Source organism: Manis pentadactyla, chromosome 18 (genome assembly GCF_030020395.1).
Source record: "Manis pentadactyla isolate mManPen7 chromosome 18, mManPen7.hap1, whole genome shotgun sequence".
Lineage (NCBI taxonomy): Eukaryota > Metazoa > Chordata > Mammalia > Pholidota > Manidae > Manis > Manis pentadactyla.
The window spans coordinates 22,094,109-22,117,144 of NC_080036.1; the positions used below are offsets into that span (position 1 = coordinate 22,094,109).

The 23,036-nt window shown below is 39.9% G+C and overlaps 1 long non-coding RNA gene across 1 annotated transcript in view; it reads right to left on the reverse strand.

Moving 5' to 3' along the window:
* LOC130681485 (uncharacterized) overlaps positions 1-23,036 on the reverse strand; it is a 203,478-nt gene that overhangs the window by 164,358 nt on the left and 16,084 nt on the right. Inside the window, exon 2 of the long non-coding RNA XR_008994665.1 lies at positions 13,690-13,787. This is a non-coding gene — a long non-coding RNA (uncharacterized LOC130681485). The remainder of the gene's footprint in view (positions 1-13,689; positions 13,788-23,036) is intronic.

The window sequence follows — 23,036 nt, forward strand, 5'->3', positions numbered from 1 at the left end:
ACAAGTACTGCTTGCAAGAATCTATACTTTTTCAGTCCAGAGTTCTCACAGGTCAGCAAAATCAGAGCCTTAATGGTGCTCTTATAAGCTTTCCCACACTCTTTGCTGTGGCTCAAAATTCAAAATAGTATCATTTATCATAAGCTGACTATTTGACCTTCAAATTTAAACCAGGACCTGGCAATACAGCCAAACTATAATGGTGAGGAGAGCTGAGAACCTTGCTTTTCTCTTAAAAAGGCTTATTTCCAATGGTGCTTAAGTTTCTTTCTAAGCAGAGACAGAAATTGGTTTTAATTTTATTGGCATTCGATGTCTTCTCCAGAACAATAAATGCATTGGCTAAATCTCTGAAGCTGTGTGTCCACTTAATATTTCTGCATTTTGAAAGAGATGCTTATCCTGTTTCCAAAAATGCCCAATCAAGAAAACTCCAGATCTAGGGATCTAATCCCAGAATTAACACAACCTTGACAATGAGTTCTGCCTGGACGAGTATCAGGAAATGAATGAGGTGGCCTGCAAGTCCTGGAGTGGGTCTACCTGCCTTCATCCCTCCCCCGGGGAGTGGGAGGGCAGCAAGACTGGGGGAGCCCTCAAGCCACTCTCATTAAGGATGGAGCCAGCAGTGATCTCCCAGGTGCCAGGCAGGAACAGGAACAACTTTACTAAGCAGCATGTGCTGCTCTGGCAAAGTCACCAAAGCCCAGAGCTGGAGATTCTGATGCTTGACTATAAATATTCCAAACAGCAGAAACTTCAAGAGCTGCAGGATCACCTTTGTTCTGACAGCTCAAGGTAAAGAGGATCTTGCTAAATAGCCCTTGCCACTGGCTGCCCCCTTCCCTCCTGTGAGCATCCTGATGGACTGAGCAGGGCTCAGAAAGGGCAGAAAAAGAATCATAGTAACTCCTCCAGGGCTTTTGTGGAAATCCAGTCAGATACTCTATGTTGAGTATGTATCAGAGGACCTGACGCAGCATAGCTACGTAACTGTTATTCCTCCTCCTTGCAAAGATATTGTACCTCTTCTACTGTTGTAACAGAAGATAAAGTCCAAAAAATTGCATTTCTGGGGCATTCCTAAGTATAAAATTAATACATGGCAAAAAAAAATCTGCAGCATTTTAGACATTTTAACTCTGACTATATCTGCTTCCCAAGAAATAGCTTTTATGTATTTACCTTCAGTGGTACTGAATATGCAAAACTTCAAAGTCAATGAATATCATTATATTTTTCCCTGCCATCTGATTGCTAAATTTACCAGGATATTCACATATCCAGAGTAAATTAGGCTAAAAAATAGAAGCCACAACTAAACTGAATAAAGATAAGAGAAATAGTGTGTTAATGAAAACCTAATTTATATACTGTTCTGTATGGCATTCAGATGAATAAGAGAACAATGGATATAATAGGAAGATTATACCAAGGATTGGATTTTGCATGGATCATTTGATATTCTACCTGTGCTGTGAGCAAGTCATGTTGCATTAGATCAAATCCTGATCTCATTCCGTTGCTGAATATCCCATTGTCACATCCTTGCCATTTGCCTCTTCATTACAGGGATGTAATCGCAGGATGAACCCCTGAGAGCCTGTTGTTTAACTGCCCATGTGTGTATATTTCACAATCTGCCATTGTTACAAGACACTCTGGTTAATAAGCAGATAATGGGATATGCAAATCACATGTACCTGATGCGGAAAGAAAAGCGTGCCTTCTCACCTTTGCATAAATACCAGCTGACTTTGTGACCATGGAAGCATCCCGGTCTGTGTGATTTATGAAACATTCTGTCCAGGCAGAAAGAAATGCCCTTTTGCCTTGGGAAATATAGGTAATGGAATAGTTTCTTTGCAATTTACAGAACTTGGAGTATGGTCTGAGGTCAGGAGAATTTTTTTTTTAATGTACATATTAAACCATAAAATAAAACAAGTCCTACATTGCCCAAATGTTTTCAACCAGCCCCAGAAAAATATAAAATCTGATGACAAAGTCTGAAGAACTCAGAGATGCTCATAAGAAGTCAAATTGATGCCCAAACTCATCAGTGGCAGAAATTATGGTGATTCATCCCTTTACCAAAGAGAATAAGAAGGTGACTTAGAGAATTTTTTTTTTTAAGTATCAGGAATTACCTGAGTTTCTATATTAGTCCTCTTTAGGGCAATAGTCCAGTGGACATGGCTTTGTAATCTAACCAGCCTATCAACTTGCTGTCCTGACACAGAAGACCGAGCACAGGTATTGCAGAGAGAAGCTATGCGTTTGATGGGGGACCTAAGGCATGTCTGTGACCTCAGTTCTCTCATCTAAAAATGCTCTCTAAATGAAGATAACTGTACAGTCTTCTCATAGTATCATCATAAGTTTCAAAAGTTAGAATAATAAAATTATTCTAATGAAATTATAATTACATATATAATAATGGATTTAAAATCATTAGAATGGAATCATGGAATTATTGAAACTGTGTGCTGGGTAGCTTCTCTCTGTATTAATCCCCTGTCCACACTTCTCCGGACTCATCTCTGTCCCGGGAGACCCGCTGGATGGATTTCACTGGCCTTGGACGTTCCAGCTTCAGATTGGGTTTGACAATGGGACACAGTAGCAGGAGAAGAGAAGAAAGAAGGGGAGCAGGGGTAGGAATATATTCCTTTGGCTCCCTCTTGGCAATGTCACTCCATGCTAGTCATGTCCTTTGACCCAAGGGTGGGAGCACCTCCTCAGTCACAGTCTCCACCTACCCTCTCTTTGTCGGTTCCATTAACAGTGGAGATGGTGCCCCCAACTTTGTTACTAGCCCAGCACTCTGCTTTATCCTTTGTGGTTTGCTATATCCTGCTCACACCATCTTAAGAGGTCTTGTATTAAACTTTACTCACATTATCCTAATTTAAATGTACTGTCTATGTCCCGCTGGGCGCCTCAATTATGCATGCTCTAAAAATATTTTATTGGCTAATACATGTAACAGTTCTAATTTAAAATAATAAAAAGAATTCCAAAACCAACTGTCAAATTCTCCATTCTCAATTCCTCATTTATAATTCCTTTGTTACTGTTAGATAAAGTAGCCATGAAAAGGAAAAAAAACTCCACAGGCCAATAACAATTTGGATGTAGGGGGGAAAAAATCAGATGAGTCATTTCCACTTTCCTCTGGGCTATTCCTTAGCAGTCTGGATGTGAAAACCACTATTACCAAGCAAACAAAGCACACACACTCATCGACAGCTTACCCGTTATCGAATATTGCCCTGAAACATCCCTAGAAGGCTCAGGCCGGGACCCTCTGTCTTTGTACAGATCTTCCAGAGGGAGACACCCCAACTTCCTATCTCTGGTGTGTGATTGCATTCCCCTCCACAGGTACGACAGCCCCTTGAGCCAACTTCTGACACAATGACAACTGAGTGGAGTCCTCTGTTTACCCTCCCCGTCCCGCTGGAAGGCCGGGGTGAACCTCTGTGTCTGAATCCATTTTCCCAGGGTCTGTCCTGGCAGTTAGTGGACCCAGGCCAGACCTTATTCCTCTCTCCACCTGCCTCTGGCAATAGGAGCCGACATTGCCTCTTGCCTGAATCTCAAGTTATCAGACACAGGAAATTCTCCCAATCGGCCTGTGTTCGAAGGACATGGGAGATGGAAATAAAAAATAATGACACCCAGTCATTTACCTCCACTAGATAAGATGCGGCATTTTTTCAGTTGTTGTTGATGGGCTAATTAAGATAAAGACAGAACATTTTAAAGAAGGTAGGGATGCTGCCTGTCCTGAATTTGAAGCATCCCTGGGTCTGAGACCCTAGCTCTCCAATTATCTGTCACCTTAGGCCACCTGTGCATCTTTTGGAGGTTTTTGTATTTGTTTGTTTTTCAAGTACAGTTTAGAAATACCAACACCTTTCCCAGCCAAATCTCCAATGGGGGAGTTGTTACTATTAGCAAATGTGATGATAAAGAGCAAAATAAAGTTCTATGCAAACATGCCACATTGTTTGTTATTAAAAAAAACATGAAAACAGGCATGTACAAATGCACAGAGGCAGGAAGAGTTCTCAGGGGCTCACAGATAAAATGCTCCTGGAAGGCCAAGCCCTTCAGCGTTTCCCGCATTTGGCTGGATTAGGAAAAACGGCACTGAAGGTGACTTTTTGAAAATGCTGTGTAGGCAGGAGGAGGTCACTGGGCAGGAAGAAGGCACTTGAAGAATTTAGACAAATGACCTGCTTCAAAACCTCGGTCTTCTTTCTAGGCTGGTCAAGCTTGCCAATTCACTCAGGCCTGCAGGGTTTGCTGGGACCTAGGACTTTCAGTGCTGAAACCAGGACTGTCCCAGTAACCAACACAATTTGGTCACCTGCCTGTACCCACCAGCCCTATGGGTCAAATTCCCACACCTTCGATCTCAGGCCATGGTGGTATTCTCCCACCAAGCTGCACTTTATCTTCCCTGCTTTTAAAGCTCTGTTTCACCCCTTCACTTTTTCAGCCTTTCACTAAGCAGGCAGAAGACAGAGAGGCACCACTGACCTCTGTCCCTTAGAAGAGTAGTAGGTTGGGACCCGTGGAAATACTATTTTTATTTTTTATTTTATTAACTCTTAACACTCCCTCTCTGCAGTTACTTCTAGAAGGAAGCACCGAACAAGCCAGCCACCTCCAAACAAGAATCTTATTATTTCATTCCACATGCTCCCAAGAGAGATAGTTTTTAGGAGAAAATATGTTGTCCTCATGGTTCCACAAATATGCAAAAGGCATTCTCTCTTCATAGCTACTCTGGCCCGGATCTGCTGAATGATGTCATTGGCTTAAACAATGACTTTTCTCTGAAGGAACGTTTGATCAGATGCATAAAAATACCACACAAAACTTTGATTCCTGAAGACAAGTGGCCATGGCCCTCTCCTAGGCCAGCTTAGAACACCAGCTCCCCCCTCCAATAGCAGGAAAAAGCAGAAAGAAGATAACAGAGCCCAATGGCAACAAGTATTCCCCCAATTTTACTCAAATTTAACTTCATTCACTTTCATCAGCTTCTTGGTACACACGCTGAGCCCAGGATGCTAGGGGTGGATGTTAAAGGTGACAAGCCATAGCTCTTAATCCCTTGAGAGATCAGAGGCTGCTTCAGTGGGGCTGGCACACCACACACCTACCCAGGTGTGGCAGGTGGTGGTTGAGTGCTATGGATCTGGGCTATTAACCTGTGGTCCCCAGACACACAGCATCACCTGGGAACTCGAGACATGCAGTATCTCCAGTCTATGCCACACTCTGTGAATCAGAATCTATATTTTAACATGCTCCCTGGGTGAGCTTGTTATGCACTTTAAAACCTGGAGGTTTTTGATTACTGATTCAGTCCCCGCGCTAGTACATCAGTCTGTTCAGATTTTCTATTTCATCATGATTCAGTCTTGGTAGGTTGTATATTTCTAGGATTCTATCCATTCCTTCTAGGTTTCCCAATTTGTTGACATCTAATTCTGCATCGTATTCTCATGATCCTATGTATTTCCCTCACTTGTAACATAACCCCTTTCATTTTTTATTTTACTTATCTGCATCCTCTCTTTTTTCTTGGTGAGTCTAGCTAAAGGCTTGTCAATTTTGTTGTTTACCTTTTCAAAGAAGCAGTTCCTAGTTTCATTTTTAGTCTCTGTTTTATTTATTTCTTCCCAACTCTGTTATTTCCTTTCTCCTACTGACTTTCAGCTTCATTTGTTATTCTTTTTCTAGTCCCTTGAGATATACAGTTAGGCTGTTTACTTGAGACCTCTTTTTTCTTGAGATAGGCATTTATCAGTATGAACTTCTCTCTTAGAACTGCTTTTGCTGCATCCCATGAGTTTTTTTTATGCAACATTCCATTTTCATTTGTCTCAAGGTGTTTTTTTCAATTTACCTTTTGATCTCTTCTTAGACCCATCGGTTGTTCAGTAGCATGTTGTGTAATCTCCCCTTATTTCTGAATTCTTCAGTTTTTCTTTGTATAGTTAATTTCTAGTTTCATACCATTGTGACTGGAAGAGATGTTTGAAATGATTTCAATTTGCTTTAATTTATTAAGACTTGCTTTGTGGCACAACAGGTGATCCATCTTGGAAAATGTTCCAAGAGTATTTGAGAAGAATATGAATTCTGTTGCTTTAGGATGGAATGTTCCATATGTATGTTACGTTCATGTGATCTAATCTGCTGTTTAAGACTGAAGTTTCCTTACTGATTTTCTGTCTGGCTGATTTACCCATTGATGTAAGCGGGGTGTTAAAGTCCCCTACTATTAGTGTATTGCTCTGTGTTTCTCCCTTTAGGTCTATTAATATTTGCTTTATATATTTAGATGCTCCTATGTTGGGTGCATAAATATTTACAAAAGTTACATCCTTTTGTTGCGTTGATCCCTTGATCACTACGTAATGCCCCCCTTGGTCTCTTACTATAGTCTTCATTTTAAAGTCTCTTCTGTTTGATAGCTTTCTTAGTTTCCATGTGCACAGAACATCTTTTTCCATACCTCCCTTTTAGTCTCTGTGCAGCATTACACCTAAAGTAAGTCTCCTGCGTACACATGAGCCTTGTTGCTGCTGTTTTTTATCCATTCAGCCACTCTGTGTCTTTCGATTGGAGAGTTTAGTCCATTACATTCAAAGTAATTATGGATAAGTAAGGATTTATTGTGATTTTGTTAATTGTCTTCCGGTAGTTTTTGTAGTTCCCTTCTTCGTTCCTTGCTCTCTCCCTTTATGTCTTGGTGAATAGGACAGATTCTCAGGGCTCCACTGCACTGATCCTCCAAATGATGCTGCCGCCCAGTAACATCCAAAAACCACTGCCAGGAGATGTCACAGTAAAGCCAGCATCCAGGCTTTTTCAAAAGGAAAACTTACCATTTCTTTCTTATGAGGCAATTGATTTGGGAGAATATAATAGGTTGAATGGCAGCCCCTGAAAACATATGTCCCTGTGTTAATCCCCAAGACCTGTGCATGTGACCTTATTTGGAACAAGGGTTTTAGCAGATATAATTAACCTGGATTGTATGGCTAGACCTTGAATCCAATGGCAAGTGTCCTTATAAAAAACAGAAGAGAAGACCCGTGTGAAGGCAGGGAGAAAGAGCCAGAGACGGAGATGGGAGTGATGTGGCCTTAAGCCAAGGAATGCATGGACCCGCCAGAAGCTGGAAGAGGCTGGGAAGGATTCACTCCTAAAGCTTTTGGAAGGAGAGTCCTGCCCACAAGTTGATTTTAAACTTCTGGCCTCCAGGAATATGATGATGAATTTCTGTTGTTTTAAGCCACCCACTTTGTGGTAATTTGTTATAGCTATCCTAGGAAATGAATGTGGGGATGGGAGGGCTTCCAGATCTACATATGCAAATAGGAAGAATACTTACAAAGTAGCAATGTTGAAACATTAAATCAAAACTATGATGACGATCACAATGGTGAACAACAATGGGAATTGTAATCATGTTGTCCAGATTTGGGCATATCATGCTCCTAGATCCCCATTTAGTGGGTCATCTCTGTCCTCAATTACTTGACGCTGGTTACAATTGCACAGAACCATCCATGTTCTCTTTCCTTGTTCCTCTTCTCCTAACTTACAAATAATAACACATATATTTTTTTCATCTAGGTTAGTGTTTCCCAACTGATAGGCAGAGTAATGCATTTACCCATATGTCCAGTTCCCAGGACCTGTGAATAGATTACCTTGCATGGCCAATGGATATTGGCAATGTGATTAATTAAAGATTTGGAGATGGAGAGATTATCCCCTATATAATCCAAGTGGGATCAACGTACTTGCCGGGAACTAATAAAGGAAAAGGGAGAGAGATGTGATGACTCAGAGTAACACACAAGGGACGTGGCAGACTCACAAAGTGGGAAAAGGCAAGGAAATAGATTCTTTCCTACAGACAGAAGCTCTGCAACCCATTTTAGACTTCTGACCCCCAAGATTCTAAGATAATAAACATGTGTTGTTTAAAGCCAGTAGGTGTGTCATAATCTGTTACAGCTGTGAGAGGAAACTAACACATAAATCTTTTTTTTAACTTAAGGCTTCTCTAAGGAATTTTCTTAGACATTTCTTCCTAACCACCTTCCTTTCTAGGATGAAATATTAATATCACAGATATAATGCATATCTGTTTACATACTGTGGTCCTTGGGAGAGCCACAATCCATTGTAGTAGCAATTCACCCTCCAAGAACCAGTTTGGTGAGAATGCTTGAGCCACGTCATATCCTTCCTTCCTGGTACAGCTGTCGTCTGCTGTGTGAAGTTTCCACAGATAATCTAAACTATTGGATTATAGAACCACTTTAATGACCACCTCTCCTGTTACCCAGTTTGAATTCATTGTTTGCCTTTAACTATCATACAGTTTATGCTTGAATGTCTCCTTTATCAGTCAACCTCTTTGCAAATGCAAAATAGTTAAGCTAAGCTCCAATAGCTAAGCTCTGTTGGAAATTTTTTTCATAGGTTGGGCTGAAACATATCTTCTTTCAGCTTCCACACATGGGTCTTAACCCCAACCCTTCGGAAAGACTCATGAAAGTACTTGGTTCCTTTCCTACCCAGCAGCCCTTAGTTGAGGATGTTCATCAACTCCCCCATCATCCTTCTCTTTACAAAGATGAACATTATGATTTCCTTTTTAAAAAAACCTTTCTATGATGTAATTATAAGTTCCTTTATTACTCCTATCAAACTTTTTTATCTAACCACAAATGTACTTTTTTTCAAGGTCCTTCTTAAAGCTTGATATTCTCAAAACGAAACTGAGTTGTCTTGGGTATAGTTTGACCCAAACAGAAGAAAAGGATCTTACCTCCCTTTCCTACATAACGTTCCTATAGATGCAGCTTTGGGTAACAATATTTTTTATACACAATATGCTGTTGATTCATTACTGTTAGCTGCAAGATTCAACATTTGCTAATGCTAATCCTGTTGGGTCTTGGAAAAATTTCAGGACTTCATGCTTATTCCAATTAGTTTCTACTGCATGCATCTCTCCACCCTTTTGATGTTCATTTAGAGCCAGTTCTGGTATACATCATAGGCACAGTCTCCTCCCAGCTTTTGAATATCTGCAAATATGACTATGCTTTTATGTTTTTCCATGTCATTAATACAATAAATATTAAACTTTCAGGATAGGGCTTGGGCCAAAGCCCTGAAGTTCACTGCTAGAAACCTCTCTTAAGGTAGACATTAATGGCTAACTTAATGAAGACTTAACTGGGTACATTCAACAACCATCTACTGATGTGACTCACTTTCCTTTTGTGTGTGTGTGTGTGTGTGTGTGTGTGTGTGTGTGTGTGTGTGTGTATTCAATTCATAAGGCTTTAAGAAGATGCCTTGCTGATATCTCCTAGGACTACCTCATTTTCCTAATCTTTAGCCTAGTAACTTTCATAAAATCAGGAGACTAGACTGATATGACTTGTTTTCAGTGGGCCCAGTCTGTCTCCTGGTCATCATCACTACCTCCTCTCGGGGCTCACATCCAAGCTTTGGTGTTGCATTCAGGATCTTACCCAGTGACTGGACAGAAGCATCCTATAGACAAGACGTAGGCTAGGAGAGAGTTCCCTGCTCTGCGCCTCATGGGAACATCAGTAGAGAATATACTCCAGCTAAAGGCCACAGGAGCCCAATGGTAGATCTGTAGTCTGGATGCATTGGACACCGACCAGGAGTGAAGGCAGCCTGGCCAGACTCTGAAACTTCCCTCTATATTTTTCAGGCACAGAACTAAGGAACCACAGCTTTATAAAAGCAGTACCTCCAGAGCTATCAGGAGCTTCCTTGGGAGGCAAAGGATGCCACTGAAAAGGGATGGGATGGAATGGAGGAGAGACAGAGGGTTGTGGATTCCAAATAGCAGAGAGGAAGACTCAAGGTCTTCACCAAAAAACATGACTTCCAAATCTCCAACCCTTAAGCTCCCATACCGGCACCCAGACCGTATTCACACCTCCACCAAGGTGGGCATTGCAGTTGAGGAAGCTCCAGAAAATAAAACGACCTCTCGGGGAAGCACTGTAGGACCTTTAAAGAGCTAAGAGTTCCAGAAAAGCCAACAAGAGCCCCCCCAGCAGAGCAGAGGCAGAGCTAATGGTAAAGAAAAAATAGTAATACAATGTAAGTTTAGTAAGTATGCTTGCAGTGTTAAAGGAGTATTTTTAGAAATATGAAGCAGGAACAAACATGAAGAACCAACCAAAATAGTTTGACCATACCACTTAAAAAAGGGTTGCTAAAATTAAGAACTCAAAATTTGGTTTGAATAACTGAATTGACTCAACCAAAGAACCAGAGAGGGGATTTTCAAGAAACTCCCCAGAAGATGCCAGAATGGAAGGAAGGGAAGTCAGAAGAAAGAAAACTGGATAATAAGACTAGAAATTTCAATGTCCAACTAATTGGAATTCCAAGGTGAAAAGAAATGGGGGTAGGATATACCTACCTAATGACTGAGAAAATCCTAGACCTAAAAAAGGTTTAAGACCTTGGATTAAAAGGGCAAAGAAAGCCAGTTAGGGTCAACAAGAAAACATGCCTCCCAAGAAGCCACCAAGAGAGCTATGTGATATCTCACTGGCCCCAGGTGATGTGAGGATGTGTATCCCTGATTAACTTAGATCAGTCCTATTTCATCTATGAAATTGGTGGAAATTTCATAGATGGAGTCTGCTTCCCAGGGGTTCTGCATCTGCTAACTGAAAAAAATCAGGTTTCTGTTAGCAAGGCAGGACCTTACATTTCTATGAAATTGATATGTGGCTATTGAGCAATGAATAATGTCTGCTACAGGTATTAATTGTAAAAAAAAAATAGGATAATTTGCCTGTTCAAATTATGAATTTTTTAATTATTTTCACATAGATCATGAACTAAAACTCCAGATGATAAGAACATAGTAAAAATAAGGGGGAAGAGAAAGAAAATGTAGTAATATGTGCATCAGCAAAATGTTTCAAATACTAATTAGCTTTAGATAGTATCCTAGTTTTCTATTCTGCATTAACAAATCACCACAAACTAATTGGCTAAGAACAGCAGGTCAGAAGCACAGGCTGGGCTCAGCTGCGTTCTCAGGGTCTCACGAGGTCTCACAAGCAGTTGGCCAAGCTGCATTTTCAACTGGAGGCTTGTCATTGGCAGAATTAATTTCCCTACAGCTGTAAAATTCATGGTCACTTGCTTCTTCGAAGCCAACAATGGAAAGAGAGAATCTCTACTTCTCTTCCCTGACCTCCAGATGTTCTTTGCTAGGGCTCACCTGATTAGGTTGGACCCACCCAGGATAATCTCCCTTTTGATGAACTCAAAGCCAACTGATTAAGGACTTTAATACAGCTGTTATATCCCTTGCAGAATCATGATAATTGAAACAGTATGGTTTTGTTATAGGAACATTCTGAGAAAGAAACTGAAACATGATAGGCTGAGTCATTCATGCGTATTTGGGAACGTGATATATGACAGAGCTTGTATCACAATCATAGGATAAGAAAGAACTAATTTTAAAAAGGTGTTAGACTATTTGCATCATCATATGGGAACAAACATTTGGAAGAATGTGTAAGTAGTCAAGTAGAGGGAGAGAGTCGATCTAGATTAAATCCTTAAATATGAAGCCAACTATAAAGCTAATAGAAGGGAAAAAAAGATGTCTTTTTGACCTCAGAAGAAGAACTCTAAAAGCACATACTGAGTGAGGAAATACTGTTCGGTTGGACTCTACCAAAGTTAAAATTTTTGTTTAGTCACTAAATCAAGGTAGATGAGAACAGACACAAAAATTCTAAGTAAAACTAATATGGTATATACAATAATATTATACAGTAATTATTAAAACTAAAATACAGTATACATAAGACTTTTTTCAGAATTAGCAATATAAGAAACCCAGTAGGAAAATGTACAGGAATATGCAATTTAAAGAATGGAACAATAACGGCCAATGAAGACAAGATGTTAGCATTGAATCTCTGATTATTAAAGAGGATAAGACATCAATGAAATAATATGTTCTACTCATGAGACTGACAAAAATCACAAATTAGGAAATGACAGAGCAAGTATTCAAAACATGTTCCTTTCATTCCAAAGCCCAATACGTCCCCACAGTAATATGAAGTCTAGGAAGGAAAACTGAATTTTTTCCAGCATAATATGTAGAATTCAATTCTCCACAGAGGGCCTAGGAGTAGGGTAAGGCATTTGCTGTGGGCACAAAATTTAAATATATATGTCCTTATGAATTTTTTTATTGGTTCTTTTTTCCAGAACATTAAAGTAGTTGAAAAACTATTGAAAAATCAAGAAGCCAGTGTATTAAAACTCACATTGTTTTGTGTTTGAACATGTATTTATACCTAATACAGAGTTTTTAATTTTACTCTCCTAGCTTTGATAAAAGCAAACTCATCAATACTATTCTAAACCAAAAACAAGAGAGGCCAAGAAGCTAATTTTGAACATTTGTGATTGGCTCTGAGAGGATGTAGCTACCCTGGGGAGAAGGCACTGCTTTGACATTGGTTCTAATCTGCACAGGTTCAGTTTCCATTTGAAATGAGGAATCCAGGCCTATCTCACTGCATTTTTTACAAATTGAAGGTTGTGGCAACCTTGCATTGAGCAAATCTGTTGTGCACCATTTTCTTAATTCTTGTCTCTCTATTTCTCACAATATTTTGAAGTTTTTCATTTTTATTATATTTGTTATGGTGATCTACGATTCGTGATTACAGCTCACTGAAAGCTCAGGTGATGGTAGCAGTTCTTTAGCAAAAAATATTTTTAAATTAAGTCATATCCATTGCTTTTTAGACATAATGCTGTTGCCACACTTAATGGACTACAGTATAGTGTAAATATTACTTCTTTCTGCACTGGGGAACCAAAGTACTCATTCAACCCACTTTATTGCAAAATACCTGTCTCACCGGGGGGTTTCAGCCCCAAGCAAGTTGACTCTGGAAGGAAAAATGACAATGGAACATCGAGGGAAAACGATTTTTACCCAGCTTTATTCTCTGGTGGCAGGTCAAGTGCTAGAATCCCATCCACCTCTAGGTCAGTCTGCATGCAGCAAGCCCCTCTCCTCTCTGCCTCTGCTCCAGCCTCTGCCCTGAACACTGGGGGGAGTTCTTTATATAGCAACACAGACAATTATGGCTCTTTGCCAACAGGTATGCGAGCATGCATCTGTGAGCATTGCACATGTGCAGTGAGCAGGCAGATCAGGGTCAGGTGAGGATCCTGGCTGTGGAACTTTCATTTTCCCTATATGCTCTTTCTTGCATTGGTCTGAAACTGACCAGCAGTATCTCCAAGGTATGTCTGTACCTCCTCCTGGTACCTCTGGGGACCTTATCAGGGAACACAGATCCTTCCTCAGTGACTCCTTAAATAGTTTTGCAGGCTCTAAAACTCCACACAGGTGTGCCTCCTTGCTCATGAACTGTACAGTCCCTGCCCATCCACAAATCAGCATTTGCTTGCAAAGCCTTTTTCCTTATTTGACTAGGGAATAAGATTCAGACTGCTCAATCTGGGGCCACAACAACTTCTGAAACATCCTTTGTGATTTGTTTAAATCATCTAGTTAGAACATCACATTACCTCAGAGTGGGCTATTGACAGCAGACAGATTTTCTCATCTAGTTGTAGTAAAGCAGTCTTTATGTCCATCTCTTTGGCATCCACCATAGGCTGGCTCCCTGAGCAAGGAAGACAGTACAATTAAAAAATGAAAATCTAGGTGTTGGCCCAGTGTCTTTGGATAAAGATTTTAAAAATCATTGAACCTGTAAATTTTCCAATTGCTTTTAAGACAAAAATGGACCTGAGCTGGATTATTATCCCTCATCTCCCTTACTCATTTAAGTTCTATCCCTTCAAATTCTGGTGATTTGTCTGTCACGAGATTGTCTGCTTATTGGAGCAGCAAGGAACTATGGTAATAGGTCTCAAACTTTAGACACCACCAGAATTATGTGGAAGGTCTGTTAAACTCGGATTGCTGGGCTCCAACCCCAGAGTTTCTGATTCAGTAGGTCTGGGGTACTGTCAGAGAAATTGCATTTATAACAGAGTGCCAGAAACAATTGATGCTGCAGGTCCAGGACCCACACTTTGAGAAGCATTAATCTAGAGTAATGTGTGTAAATAGAAATATCTTGCTAAACAGTAAGATTCAGCAGAGAAATACTGAGTATACCTGTTCTGTATCACAGCTAAGTGGACACTTGTAATGGAGTAAACCAAAAATGCACACGCAGACCACATCCTGGGCTGGTTGTTTGGAGTTGTGCTCTCCATCCTTGATGTGCACTCAGTCACCTGAGGACCTTGTTAAAACACAGATTCTGATCCAGCAGATGTGAGGGAAGGCCCTGGGGTTTTCATTTCTCCCCTGTGATAGTGCCATTCCACAGACCACACCGTAAGTAGCAATAAGCTAAAATAAACCCCATTTGATGCATCTTTTCATGAAGTTACTTGCAATTCATTCAAAGTAGAAGGCTTTTGCTCCTGTGAACAACTTGTGGACAATACTTTCAATTCAGAAACAGGGTTTGTCACTAAAGTTGTGTTAATTCAAAAATAAATGTTTATTTTATGGCTTCTACGTAAGCACGTCCTTAGAACTGTACGAGGTCAGGGTGTGCATATTCCCTCCAGTGAAGAAGATGCAGGGAAACGTATAGGGTGTGGGGTAGATAGTACGAGATGCGGTCCCGCAGTTGTTTGCCTCAGCATCTCCTATATCTCTATTCTGATCTTGAGCACCATCAGCGGTCTCAAGAGTTAATACTTCCAAGAAGGATGGCTTTCATTGGACAGTACTGCCGCTATGCAGTACAAAGCAATCTTATTGGAAGAGTTCACCCCAAGCAACAGAAGAGGCACTGTTGCCTTCAGCTGGTACAATCACCTGTGGCCAACGCAATGTAATTCAGGTAGGCTGCCAAGGCCACCTCCTTACAGCATCACCAAGCATTTTTACATATATTGGAGCTAAAGTGACCAACCCTTCTGATTCGCTGGGAGCTCTCTGGTGTTTGGCACTGAAATTTTTTCCAGGGAAACCTATCCATCCAGGTAAACAGGAACAGTAGGTCACCCTATATGGCAGCACATGTTGTTCCACTGAAATTCTGCGCAGTTCCCACCAGCGCGGCAAGAGGGAATTCAGTTTGCACCTCTCATCCTCACCTGTGGTGGGATATTCTCTTTTTAAAATATTTTTATTTTAAAATAGATATTTTATTTAAAATACAATAGATATTAATAGTAATATCTACTTTAAGTTAATTTTATCATTTGATTTTCAAGTTTTACTTATTGCCCTAATTTAACATATAGGAAAATGCAAATATATGTACAGCTCAATGACTTCTCACAAAACCTATTCTATTGTGTAACCATCATTTAGATTAAGAAACAAAATGTTACCAGCACCCTAAAAGTCACCCATGCTCCCTTTCAATCATTATTCTCCCCCAAAAATAATAACAGCTATCAATTTTCAATAGCTTGAAATTATTACAAGGCAAACGCCCTTGTAACCATAACCCAGGTCAATAAACAGAATGTTTCCACTCATACCAGAAGCCTCACTGTGTCCTAAATCCCAATAGCAATCTGTAGCTCCCAGCTCCAGGCAAGTTCACTCTGGATTCAGTGAGACTGAATAACGGCAAAAAAACATTTGTCAGGGGAAAAGGTCTTATACCAAGCCTTATTCTCGTGATGGCCGGTAAAGGGTTAGAATCACATCAGTCTCCAGCAAGTCTGTGGTTCCCCTCAGCCTCCATCTCCACTAGTGGGGAGGATCACTAGGCGGAGTGCTTTATACAGCAACACAGAGTTAAGGCTCATTGCCAACAGGTGTGCAAGCATGCACCTGCAACACTGAAATCCGTTGTTGAAATGGGATTAGACTGCTCAAGGAATCAAGAATGATCAATGTAGCCTTTTTCCCTGCTTGATGTAATTGGCAAACAAACAGATTTGACATTTTTTATTAGCAATGAATTCCTCTTAAAGAAAAAGAAAGGATTCTTTGACACAAGCAGGAGAGTTGTGGAGTTCTAAGCTGAAGTAACCCTGTAAAACTCTGCATTTTGCATGCTTGAGAGACGTCACTGAACTGGATAAGCCTTTAGTTCCTTCTTCCAATTCTCAAGCTCTCACACAAGCCACGGACAGTGAGGCAGCAAGAGACGATGCTGCCAAGTAAGGTCTGCCACCTGGGAGCTGCCAGCCTCCACCCTTCAGCTGGGGTCCGGAACACCCACAAGGACCTCAACTGCACCCTGCTGGGTCCTTCTGAGGCCATCCTTCTCTGTGATGTCCTCACAAGTTTAAACAAAAGCAGCAGAACCCCAGTGGAGCATAATAAAACATTAGATTTAGAAACATATTGGGGTAAATGAAACACTAGCAGGCTCCTGAGAGAGAGAAGAAGGAATAGTAGGGGGTATTTTTTTTCTGCAGAGCCAGGGTTGAGATGGGCATGAAAATCCCCACGGAATTCAGATAACTCCTCTTGCGTGTGGGATTTCATGGGAACATTCCCAGAGCTGTTAGGGTTCTATCCAGATGATGAACTAGCTAATAAATTAAAATGGTAAAAAGAAAGAAAAAAGAGCCCCGGTCTCTGGGTACAGTTGACTGCTACCATTTTGCAAAGACAGCTGCAGCTGCAGGATGCAATAGCCAAGAGGAGAGCCAGACCTGCAACAATGCTATTCTCAGAGGTCTGCATCTGCTTGTCCCTTCAGCTGGTGTGTGATCTCCCTGAGACAGGAACATAAATAAATGTTGCCTCAGACAGGAACTGCAGCATCGAATACAAAAGCTGTATATTTGAAATTAATTGTTTTCTGGCAAAATTCCGTAAAAAATATCATGCTTTCAGTTGAAGCACTTCTATGTAAAGCCAATTAAGCAAGGGAAGCAACAAATGGCCTGAGGTCAATCAGGATGTTGGATATGGTTCAGCGATGAGACAGGCTGTGCTGGTCACCATCTGTGGAAGCAAGTTCGGACACCATTTCTAATAAAGGGTGTCAGGACATATTGGAAGCAAGATAACGTATAGAAAGAAATTGGACCTTCAGAAAACCTTCCTTTTCTTGTATTCTGTCTTCTTTCTTCATCAGCATCATCTCCATTCTACCAAATTCCATTCCTGGGGAAGACCCAGCCATCTGACAGATAGATATACCTTGGCGTGAGGGTACCTTGGGGCTCTTCCGCCCAGGGACATACATCTATCATTAAGCCACACATGATGGTAACAGCTGAATAGAAGTACAATTTGCATAGCGTAGAATTCATTCACTTTAAATGTCCAGTTCAACCATTGTGGCATCACCACAGTCTAGTTTTAGAACATTTCCGCCACCCCCAAAAGATCCCTCTTGTCCATTTGCACTTAGTCAATCCCAGTTCCCATCCCCAGCACCAGGCAACCACTAACATAATCCCTGTATCAGGGATAAATACATGAAATTTGGGTACTGCAAAAGAATGGAATCATGCGGGGAAGGAAGACAATTAACATAAATATCCAGTATGCCAGGTAAGAAAAATCAAACTTATAAAGGAATTCTCCTCTCTTTCCTCCAAGGACTGTAACAGATTTTATTTTTCACATTTAAACCTTTCATCCATTTTAAATTGATCCAGAATAAAGTTCCAACTATTTTTTTTCCAGATAGTGACCCCAACTGTTGCAATTCCATTTTTCAAATAGCCCATTCATTCATTCTCCTGGTTGAGATGTTTTCTGAATTGGATAGTAAATTCCTGTGAGTTTTTTGCCTTTAGTCTCCCATTGTGGTCTACGTTTTTTCTGTTCCATCTATCACATCATGTGCCATTACCACACCTTTAAATTTGTTCTCATTTTTGATAGTACTAGTCTCTACTCTTTGTTCTTGTTTGTAAAAAAATGTCCTCATCATTTTTGTTTGCCAGCTTTTTCCCGATACATTTTATCTGTGGTGGGAAAGACCTTTATAACTAACTCCATCTCAAAGTGAAGAAACTATTAAAAAGATTGATACATTTGTTTATACAGCAGTAAGTTCTTCTAAAAAAGAACTAAAAGAAACAAAACCCTATAAGCAGCATTAAAACACAAATGACAAACTGAAGATTAAATATTTGTAACTCGTACAACTCCTATTATAGATAATGGGTTAATCTCCCTAATGTCAAAGGAGTTCCTAGAAATAAAATGACCAAGTGAAATAGGTAAAATATATGAATAATTCACAAAGGCTGCTAATAACCCAAGTTAAATAGTCTCACCCTCAGTCTTGCTCTGTTCTTTCCTTCTTGTCTGGAATTGGCCCTAACAGTGAGATCAGTAAACAAACTCAACATGCTTTAGGGGAACCCTTCTGTTTCCCCAGATTAAAATTGGGCTTGGAATGATGATACTGTGTTAGGGAAGGGAGAAAAAAGACAATTCCTGTACTCAACGAGCTCTTAGTAATTATTGAAGCCCACGTACAAAGACCACTAGAGAAACCCTCCAAACACTTAAGGTATCAGTAGTGTGTCAAATGGGGAATTAGGAAAAGGGATTTGTAGACTGGTTTTATTTAGGACAGTTAATCAAGGCCTAAGGAAAGACTGATGAGAAACTTGTAAATTGGACAAACTGCTGGAACAGTCAGTGATCTTATCCTTGGAACACACGGGTCCAGGCAGAATTACCGGTAAAGCAGTTTTTTTATGGACTCATCTCAGAACATACTGATCTGAAGGAGCTGGTATTTGGACAACTTGAATTTGGATCATTTTGTTACATGTCACCATATGAGACATTATCTGTTTTGTGAGTTATAGAACACAATTACGAGTTGTGATTTCTGTTTTCATTTTTCACGGTTTATATAGCTCTTTTATATCCACCGCGACTGATCCATTAGGTATGTACTACAATATTCATTTTATAGATGAGGAAACTGATACACTATGATTTTAAGTATCGTGTCTAAATTCCCACAGTTATTAAGTGGCAGAGCTGAGTTGCATCCAGGGTCATTTCTGTCTCTCTCCGAAGACTGGTATTTGAGCATCTACTCCACATGCCTCCAAAGCAGAGATTCTTTACTCGGTATGCAGGAAATATCTTCAGAAAGATTCATAACTCCCAATGTTGTATGCTAAATTTTGGGTATGTGTGCATTTGGGGGAGAGGAAAGAGAATGTCTATATCCACCTGATTCTCAATAGGTAGGCGAGCCAACAAAAAAGGTTAAAAATCTTCACGCTAGAGAAATTGTCTCCCCAAATTTAGGACAGCTCAGTCCCACATTAGGGTAGAGAGTGGACATCTATTTATTTTAAAAATAAAATGGGAAGGATCTTTTTTTTTTTAGAGCCAAAATATGGATTGGGTTTCTCATTCGTAGCTTCTCTGGAATTAAATAAAGAGCTAAACAGGAAGCGGATAATGACCTTGGATTGAGAACCCATGGAAAAGAGAACCCATGGGTCCGCGTAGCCAGCAGACCGCCTAGGGAGTCGCGCAGGGCATCTGAAAGCCATCAAGCGTCTCCGGCTCGCTAGATCACGTCCATTTATCCCAGCCAGACCCAAGAGGAAAGTGGTTTCAAAAGGGTAACTATTCTCTCCATAGTTCATAAGAATTGGAAATGAAAAGTAGACTTTCAGCTTCTCCCCTCCAGGGTCTCACCTCCAAAGATTGCCTTTTTTACAATGAGAAAAATAAATTTAATTCATAGTATAATTGGTAAGTTTGTTTTCCCAAGAACAAGAAAAGTTGCTTCAAATGCAAATCACAAAGGAGTCTGGGGATTAGCAGAAGAAATAGTGCGTGAGGACATACAAACAAGCAAAAAAAACGCTGTTTCTCCCTTATGGCTTGTCTCCAAGACGAAGAGAATGCAACTTCTTGAAGAAAAAGATAATCAACTAACAGCAACAGCCGAAAGCCCCCTACAGTACAGACACAGAGTTCAGCATCGTATTTTGAATAGGAGCAGGACACAAAACGACCAAGCAGCTCACAAAACACAGCCAAAGAGAATTGTCTCTATTCTGGGGAACCTGACAATTCCCTCCATTTTTAAAGACTTCACATCAGGCATTTTTTTTATATACTGATCACTGTCGCAGTCAACCTGCAGCTGTTGGCACATTTCTGAGTAAACGTTAATTTATGATACTGCATTGTTTGTCACAGAAGAGGAGGGGGAAATTGAACTCTTTCTGTCCGTCTGGAGATGGTGAGCAGCCGGTTAAAATCAGGGATTTGACATATTTCCTTTTCTAAGTATCTCACCACCTTCACACACCAGCCCATTCGCTGCTGCCCTGGAGTCCAAGTTGGTCTCTATCATTCCCCATTATTTTTCAGCCATCTAGCTGAGAGTCTCCTCACCCTTGGAACTTTTGCCTCCTGTGAAACAAGTGTCTGAGAATTCATGAGAAGAGACCGTGCCACACTAGGGCAGAGGTTTTTCATCCGTCAGACTCTGAAATTAACCATAACCAGACTGCATGCATGCCTGAAGGCAAATTATTCCTATGAAAGGGGAAACACAACAGCAATTTTGTGGCTGAAAAAGATTGCCTGGATCATGCCTGTGGCAAAACCATTAAAACACATCAGAAACAAACAAAAACAAACAAAGGCAAACACGAATGGGCCTCATATCCCTCTGACTGTTCAGCTGGTAGAAGGTCCCATCCAGATGTGTGCCCCTGAGAGACACTGAGATGGATCTTCACTAGAAGCTCTGAGAGCCACAGAATGAATGAGTAATGTCAGAAATGTGCAAATGCATGCCAAATGAGGGCACTCTAAGTTTGGTCAGATGAGAAGTACTTAACTTGGACATCTGTGTTGTCCCAAAGCTTGATGACACGTGGCTAGCTCATTGATCTTACTCTGCTGTCGCCTAATATATGTAGTTTACATTTCTTGAAGATCCACTGGCCAAAGGAGAAAAAATTAGCAAATCTGGATAGAAGAAGTAGTTGCCAGCTTGGTCCCTCATCAGAATTATTACAGTGTTTGTCCATAAATTCCAAGTGTTCAGAGGTTGAAATCATTTTTTCATGGTCATTCTGAGATTCCAGGTTTGGATTTTTTTCGTACTTGGTATATGGTCCATGAATTTATGGGGCACTGTGAAATAATTAAGAATGCCTTGGCCTCAGAGGTCATGACCATATAAATATGACCAGATTTTGTTTATCTGGGAAGAATTATTAGACTGTCATCGTCAGACTTGCTTACCAAGTTTCACCAACCCTGAAACAAAGCAACAACGAAATCTCAGAGCATCACCCAGAAGTCAGGTCAAACCAAGAATAAATCAGGCCTACAAGGCCTGAAACTCAGCTTCAACTGGATTGTGGTGATTGTCTAATACCTCAAACGCCCACCAGAAAGCTCGGATCCTCTATGAAGGGTGTAACGTTATCTGAGTCCTCGAACATAGTTCATAGACAATGCCTAGCAATCAAAAATTACTAAGTATGAAAAGAACAGGTACACTGACCAAAACAGACCATAGAAATAGACTTGCAAGTGACATAGATATTACAATAATCATGTAAAAAGACGATAGTGAACAGGATTACAAAAATAAAGAGACAGATGCAGAATTTCACCAGGGAACTGAACTCTAGTAAAAAGAATCAAAGGAATTAAACTGAAATTTAAAGTGCAGTAGATAAATAGAGAAATAAGAAATTGATGTGTTGGAAGATAAATCAGTAGATAAATTAGATTGAAGTACTAAGAGGGTAAAGATGGACAATTCAGAAAAGAGGATTAAAAATTATATGGGACACAGTGAAAAGTTTATTCATGCCTGAAATGAAAGAACCAGAAAGGTGGAGGATAATGAGGCAGTGTTTCAATAGGTAATAGCTAGATTTTCCAAAATATGCATAAGATTCAAGAAGAATCAAGCCATAGATTCAAGAAACTGTAAAACAAAGCAGGATGAATTAAAAGATAACCAAACCTGGGAACTTTGTAGTAAAACCTCTCAACCAAAGACAAAAATAAAACTCAAAAGCAGCCTGATTATGAATTTCCATCAAAAAACTACATATATCATCAAAGAGAATTACCTTTAAGAAAGTGGGGAACAAGAATACACTACACAGTTTTGTCAAGAACTCAGTAGTTCCAAATCTCTTTTTAGAGCTATGATGCTCTTCCAGTTTGTATTTTGTGTGTGGCTGCTTTTTTTTTCACATTTGAGATATTGTCCAAGAAGTTAGAATATTTAAGAGTCTAGTTCAGAACCATTGATGAATATATATGCAAGCAGTTATTGTTATCAGTCAATAGAATAAAATAAGACAAAGAAATTAATTATTTGAAGGATTAAGATTCACTCTTCTTATTTAGAGGTGATTGATTATATATTTGGAGGTTTAATCTATATCTCCAAAACAGTCTACTGGCAAAATACTAGAACCAATTACAATGCATAAGATTAATATACAACACTTAAGAGTATTTGGAAACACCACTAATCAAATAGCAACAAAGTTTTTGTGCAGTTCGACAAACTGACCCTCACAGTAGAGGCCAAATACAAGGAGGATAATTTTACAGAAGAAATACAAAGTGTAGGAATGTGGTAACCTGATATTAATTCATACTAAGAAGTATTATGATTAAAGTATATGGTATGGATAAACTAAATACAGAAAAAAATTAGACAGAATTGAAACAAATCCATACATATATCAGGATCTGATATGTGACTGAATTAAAGTGAGAAAGCACACTCTCTCTAGCAGGGTAATATATTTTTAAAAACCATTGTGGAAATATACCCAAAAAGGTAGAGGCATACATGGACATGGACATGGACATACACACACACACACACACACCCATAATTAAACAAATTTCCTTATTGGCAAGAAGGTAAAAAAAAACTTCTTCAAAA